The sequence below is a fragment of the Watersipora subatra genome, chromosome 1 (assembly GCF_963576615.1).
Source record: "Watersipora subatra chromosome 1, tzWatSuba1.1, whole genome shotgun sequence".
Taxonomy (NCBI): Eukaryota; Metazoa; Bryozoa; class Gymnolaemata; order Cheilostomatida; family Watersiporidae; genus Watersipora; species Watersipora subatra.
Genome location: NC_088708.1, coordinates 25,056,926 through 25,064,705, shown reverse-complemented (window position 1 = coordinate 25,064,705; position 7,780 = coordinate 25,056,926).

Genomic DNA, 7,780 nt, shown 5'->3' with positions numbered 1-7,780 from the left:
TCAAAATAACTTATAGCCTCAAAATCTCAGCATATTCGATATAGTCTCGGATCTGAATTTCGCATAAACAATTTTATTTTAGGCTATGCGAACCGCATTTTTTGTTACTGTTTGGGGGTTGTGATTCCTAAATTAATGTAAACAACCGACAACCCTTAATGTATTATCCTTCTTTGGTCATCTACATTACATGACATCTACATCTTTATTGCATGAGTTGATGTTTAGTTTTTGACTTGTATTTTGGATTACAAATCTACACCATGCAATTCTATAGTGCTAAAATTATAAGAGCTGTCCCGTGCTATATGATGCCAAGGGTAGCCATATTAGATTTAGAATTTATATAATATGCAATGTATTTGGTATAAACAGGCAATATATATACCTTTTTCAACTACTCACCATCTATGATATAATTTAGAAACTATATTTAATTGAACAAACCATCCTTATAACTATGCACTAAAAAGTGTGAGCATCAAACGGATGAGTATGAGATGGCTGGGTAGATGTCATTATGGAGTTATTATGACAATGCAAACACTCAAAATTTTATGGATTGTGTGCTCCTTGACACTTTATTTCTAATAGCCTGCAATGAACTATTCAACTGCAATGAACAGGATAATAATAAGAATTTAGCTTAAACTACTGATACTCATTCATTTAGCTAATATGTTTAGGTATCATGTAGAAGTCTCCTTACAGTGATATGTTTAGGTATCATGTAGAAGTCTCCTTACAGTGATATGTTTAGGTATCATGTAGAAGTCTCCTTACAGTGATATGTTTAGGTATCATGTAGAAGTCTCCTTACAGTGATATGTTTAGGTATCATGTAGAAGTCTCCTTACAGTGATATGTTTAGGTATCATGTAGAAGTCTCCTTACAGTGATATGTTTAGGTATCATGTAGAAGTCTCCTTATAGTGATATGTTTAGGTATCATGTATAAGTCTCCTTAAGATTAGCATACATAAGATTAATACGCTTGCAGGTATACTTCTACATGATACCTAAATACGTATATCCCTGTAAGGAGACTTATATGTGATACCTAAACACATCACTGTAAGGAGACTTCTACATGATACCTAAACATATCACTGTAAGGATACTTCTACATGATACCTAAACATATCACTGTAAGGATACTTCTTCATGATACCTAAACATATCACTGTAAGGAGACTTCTACATGATACCTAAACATATCGCTGTAGGGAGACTTCTACTCTACATGATACCTAAACATATCACTGTAAGGAGACTTCTACATGATACCTAAACATATTACTGTAAGGAGACTTCTACATGATACCTAAACATATCACTGTAAGGATACTTCTACATGCTACCTAAACATATCACTGTAAGGAGACTTCTACATGATACCTAAACATATTACTGTAAGGAGACTTCTACATGATACCTAAACATATCACTGTAAGGATACTTCTACATGATACCTAAACATATCACTGTAAGGATACTTCTACATGATACCTAAACATATTACTGTAAGGAGACTTTTACATGATACCTAAACATATCACTGTAAGGAGACTTCTACATGATACCTAAACATATCACCTTGAGCAAAGGTTTTTGTTTTTTTTTTCACTGCTATCATGAACAGTTTAGCAGAAATGATGCGATATTATTTGCTTTGATCTTACTAACAGTTTAGTCGTATTAGCAGACGATACTTTGTACAGAAAACAAGCTAACAGGCAGGAAGAAATGGCAGACTACAGGCCGACTAGCTTTGCCGACCATTACCAACTGCGTTCCCTAGTGCTTGAAGCATAGATGAAAGTTAGTACAATGTGCCCTTTACTGACGCATCAGTCATCCGTGTCATCGCAGCTGCTCTCTCCTCTCCCTAACCACCAGGCCCAATTATCAGGCCTTCTGCTCTTATCGGTTATGGACAATGTCCAAGAATTCTGAGTGTGGCAAAAGATTCCTAACGGTTGCCAACAAGTAGCACATGCCCGCGATTGTAGTTAGGGCCTGTATTAAATTTGTATCACTTTTTAGTCACTGGCCTAAAAGTGATCAAAGAGGTTTCTACTCATGGAAATTTTCTGTGTGTCAGCAGGGTATAATCAGTGGCTATAAGGAGAAGCAAACATTTTATCTAACATCAGCCTGGCAAATGTCTGCCTGTATAGCGCCGCCTGAGATGATAATGAACGGATAGAGCCTTGAAATCATTAATCTTCGCTGCCAATAGCGCTGTACATATACTATCGATGCTATCATCAACAGTAAATGAAATTCACACTCTGCTCCGTAACTCATGCTTATGGAATGGTTAATGAACTAAGACAAGAGTGTTGTATCTACTCTAAGTGTACGTATGCTTTACAAATGTATAGGAGATCACAAAATATAGACATCTCTTAGCAGGGCTCACAAAATGCTAGTTGAAAGATGACTGAAGGAGTCTGTCTGAAAAGTTTGTGTTTTCAAACACAACACCCCTTCATAATACTATTCTCCAGTTACAGGCAACAAAACACCGCAACGAGCTGCGTGGCAAAGTCATCAGACATTGAGATGGGCACTCCGCACCACTCGCTGGGCCTGTCAAAGTGTCATGCTCAGCGAAGCATATCAAAAGGAAACCAGACCAGCATTTAGCCTCCTCATCCTTTGGTTTTCAGACCTAAACTGCATGCGTAATCATGATATATCAGGGTGAGCTTGAAGGCCAGCCTTCTAATATTGCTAGAGCAGAAATGCCTGTTGGTAATCATCAGAGCAGCTGATGATAGCATGTGTCACACAACTGGGAGTGTTCGGCTCGGCTCACCGCCTAGTCACTAGCAGGGCAAGTAGACGGAACCGTTCTACTAGGCTTGGAGTGAATCTCGTTTCTTACGAATAGTTTTCTTCGTCAAACCTCTGGTAGCGCCTTTCCAACGTATGAAATACACTTTAGCCTTGCAGCCAAACGTATCCATGCCCCTGACATACTGCTGCAACCAATCGTAGTCGTTATAGGATGAAATGACTATAATGCAGTTAGTACCAAGCATTGTACCAAGCAAATTATGGAAGCTTTAGACTGGCGGATGCAATTTTCCGCAACGTAAATTGTGATGCTAGCAAATCGTGTGGAACATGTTATATCTTGAAAATAAATAGCATAGATATTTTGCCAGAAATCAAGGTTACATTTAGAAGACATAAAAGGTGAGTTGAATAGAGTTTTATTTTTCATCAAGTAAGACAATCGCGGAAAACTACATCATAAAAATAATTGATAAAGGCTCCATGTACACAATAGTTTAACTAATTGAGGTGCAGAGCCCAGTCAGCAGGCAGTGAGCAGGGTGTGTCTTACTGACAAGGAAAGCTTATTAGCACTAGGTTATTTTTTCTAAATTTAAACTTTTATTATAACCATTGAATCTGCTGACTACAAAGTTTTTGTCATTCAGTTTCCCTACGAGACAACCCAGGAAGTTTTCAGCCATAAATCTTCAAGAATTTGTGTAAATGATCTCCCACAGCTTGACTCAAAATACAGCCACCTCATGCTCGCTACCGCTATCACAATGGTAGCGCTTGCTGTAGATGAACAGAGGCCAAGATTACATAATGGCAATACCATTAGAATCAGTTGGCAACTGTTATAGCCTAGCAACATCTACAGAGAGTTTGATGGCTGGCAATATATGACAGTAAAGCGTCTATGCAAAGTGACAGTTTCAAAGGAGCATAAAAGGTAATCGGTAAATGGTGTTTCAGAACAGTAAAATCCATTTTTAAACAATGTTGTTGGCTTGAATATTTGTATGTCGACTTTACACAGTTTACTCTCTAAGAATAAATAAGAAGGGTTTAAAAGGGAATTCTTGTATTTTCCTAGTTACACTCTGACCTCTAAGTGTAAGTATAATCTAATCAACATGGTTTTAGAGATCTTTGATGATCATACTCATTGGTTTAAGCTCTAAACTAAGTTCCTTCATCCAAACAACTTCGTTACCCTTCAAGCCGCTTCTCTAGTCAAGTGCAGCAGGTTATATTAAATAAATAATTTGGAAGCAGTAATTTGGAACTATACCAAAATAGCCTTAGGATTGTTGATACAGCACCACCTTAATGCTAAGCAAATCACATATATATTATTGGCCATTGACCTGATAATAAACTCTAAGTCAAATATGACATTTAAAGATAAAAACACTGATGACCGCTGATTTTTTAAAGGATTTTATTGAAAGATTTCCTCTGTCTGTAAATATTACAAAGTGAGCAGTAAAAGGTTTTGAAACTCTTAGGTTATCCTTGGTGGGCAAATCATTAGTAGACAGGTCCTTGGTAGACAAATCCTTGGTGGATAAGTCCTTGGTAGACAAATCCTTGGTGGATAAGTCCTTGGTAGACAAATCCTTGGTGGACAAGTCCTTGGTAGACAAATCCTTGGTGGACAAGTCCTTGGTAGACAAATCCTTGGTAGACAAATCCTTCGTGGACAAGTCCTTGGTGGATAAGTCCTTGGTGGACAAATCTTTGGTGGACAAATCCTTGGTGGACAAGGGACAGATAACAGGATAAAATAATTACCATAGGCTAATGATGTTAAAATCTGGAGATCCCAAGTAAATTATCTCTTGTTAAATATTCAGTCTAAAATGCATTCTTTCGACTGAGGGCTGTGAAAAATACTACAAGGCCAGGTGTGATACCATTAACATGATAAGTTGGCTTTGCACTGCTGTGACAGCCACCACTGGCAGCGACTTGTACCACCTACTATTAAATTATAAGTTCTTGTCAGGTATAATGGCTGTTTCTTGACCACATTGTTTCCTTTCTACATTTGAGCACCAGAGTGCTCAGTTCCACACTACCAGCCCCTATGAGTATTCGGTTTTGAAAGGTTGTCTTTAAAATATTCGCGTATTACTAACATTGCAGTTCTAATAACGTCACTTTCTTAAATACCAATTTAAAAATTAGTTAGAAGTGTGCAAGACTTCGCTCTGGAGTCCATTGCTGAGTCTTACTGCTGACCTTCCAAGTAACCCAATGAGAAGCAGCGGTTATAAACAGTAACGCTGTCAACTAGCCAAAGCTGAGATATTGACACTTGAAAAATGTCTGTAGAACAAATAATATGAACAAGTTAAAAAAACAAAAATTTCCAATAAATTGTTGATGGAACGATTTGTTTTCATAAGCCATGGGATTTTTTAAGCTTTTAAAAATTTTCGCTTTTAAATATATTCGTAGAACAATCGTGTGATGACACTCGAGACGGTAATAATAAATTTCAGTTAGTCTCGTTGTGTAGCTGTTGAGATGATGTACCTTATACAGTTCAGTTACTCTCCTTGTATAACTGTTGATATGCTGTACCTTATATAGTTCAGTTAGTCTCCTTGTATAACTGTTGATATGCTGTACCTTATATAGTTCAGTTACTCTCCTTGTATAGCTGTTGATATGCTGTACCTTATACAGTTCAGTTAGTCTCTTTGTATAGCTGTTGATATGCTGTACCTTATACAGTTCAGTTAGGCTCCTTGTATAACTGTTGATATGCTGTACCTTATACAGTTCAGTTACTCTCCTTGTACAGCTGTTGATATGCTGTACCTTATACAGTTCAGTTAGTCTCTTTGTATAGCTGTTGATATGCTGTACCTTATACAGTTCAGTTAGTCTCTTTGTATAGCTGTTGATATGCTGTACCTTATACAGTTCAGTTAGTCTCTTTGTATAGCTGTTGATATGCTGTACCTTATACAGTTCAGTTAGGCTCCTTGTATAACTGTTGATATGCTGTACCTTATACAGTTCAGTTACTCTCCTTGTACAGCTGTTGATATGCTGTACCTTATACAGTTCAGTTAGTCTCTTTGTATAGCTGTTGATATGCTGTACCTTATACAGTTCAGTTAGTCTCTTTGTATAGCTGTTGATATGCTGTACCTTATACAGTTCAGTTAGTCTCCTTGTATAGCTGTTGATATGCTATACCTTATACAGTTCAGTTAGTCTCCTTGTATAACTGTTGATATGCTGTACCTTATACAGTTCAGTTAGTCTCCTTGTATAGCTGTTGATATGCTGTACCTTATACAGTTCAGTTAGTCTCTTTGTATAGCTGTTGATATGCTGTACCTTATACAGTTCAGTTAGTCTCTTTGTATAGCTGTTGATATGCTATACCTTATACAGTTCAGTTAGGCTCCTTGTATAACTGTTGATTTGCTGTATCTTATACAGTTCAGTTACTCTCCTTGTACAGCTGTTGATATGCTGTACCTTATACAGTTCAGTTAGTCTCTTTGTATAGCTGTTGAGTTGATGTACCTTATACAGTTCAGTTAGGCTCCTTGTATAACTGTTGATATGCTGTACCTTATATAGTTCAGTTAGTCTCCTTGTATAGCTGTTGATATGCTGTACCTTATACAGTTCAGTTAGTCTCCTTGTATAACTGTTGATATGCTGTACCTTATACAGTTCAGTTAGGCTCCTTGTATAACTGTTGATATGCTGTACCTTATACAGTTCAGTTAGTCTCTTTGTATAGCTGTTGATATGCTGTACCTTATACAGTTCAGTTAGTCTCCTTGTATAACTGTTGATATGCTGTACCTTATACAGTTCAGTTAGGCTCCTTGTATAACTGTTGATATGCTGTACCTTATATAGTTCAGTTAGTCTCCTTGTATAGCTGTTGATATGCTGTACCTTATACAGTTCAGTTACTCTCCTTGTATAACTGTTGATATGCTGTACCTTATACAGTTCAGTTAGTCTCTTTGTATAACTGTTGATATGCTGTACCTTATATAGTTCAGTTAGGCTCCTTGTATAACTGTTGATATGCTATCCCTCATACAGTTCAGTTAGTCTCTTTGTATAACTGTTGATATGCTATCCCTCATACAGTTCAGTTAGTCTCTTTGTATAAATACTACAGTATTAAATCTAATGATATGGTACACGTGTACAATAGATATAATTATTGTTATGTAAAATAGATATCATGTATTATAAACTGAATAATATCTGTGTATAAAATGTAGTCAAATGAGATCAACCAAGCGAGGGCATAAGTATGCATATAAGTATGCTCTAATAGGTAAAGATTCTTGAGCATTATAAATGAACCAAATGGAGCAGATGAAAGACACTGTCAACTATTTATGTATGAAATATTGGCTCAAATTAGAAAGTGACCCATTGTTCTTCTGAGTTGGGCGTTGAAAATAATTCGTTCAGTTGATAGTTTTCTCCACAAATGTTGTTCTCGATTTGCACACAGAATAAGTACTCATTTCAAGAATATAACTAATTGTAGACTGTATAACAGAAGCTTCTAGCAGTGATGCAGGAAGTCTTATTTCTCTAGCTCTATTTATGCCAGTGTATATTGCTTATAAGCTGACAAATTGATGAAACAAAATGGATAAAAAGTGCTTCTGCAATTTGCACTCAGAATGGCTGAATTTGCCATAAGGGTCAACCTATATTAGAGAACTACAAAATAGTTTATCATTACAAATATGAAATTTGTATAACTATGCAAATTTTCCAGCCTGGCTGATTGGATTTCATTTAGTTAGGTGTAAAACACTTTTTATGCAGGCAAAACCTGCATTTTTTCTGCAGTTTCACATCTTTTCACACATGAAATTTTTTTGTGAAGTATATTTTGAGCAAGTTTTAGAGCTTAATAGTAGGATATAGTTAGATACAGTTAAGAGATACATCAAGGACAATTATAGGGTGTATAATGGTT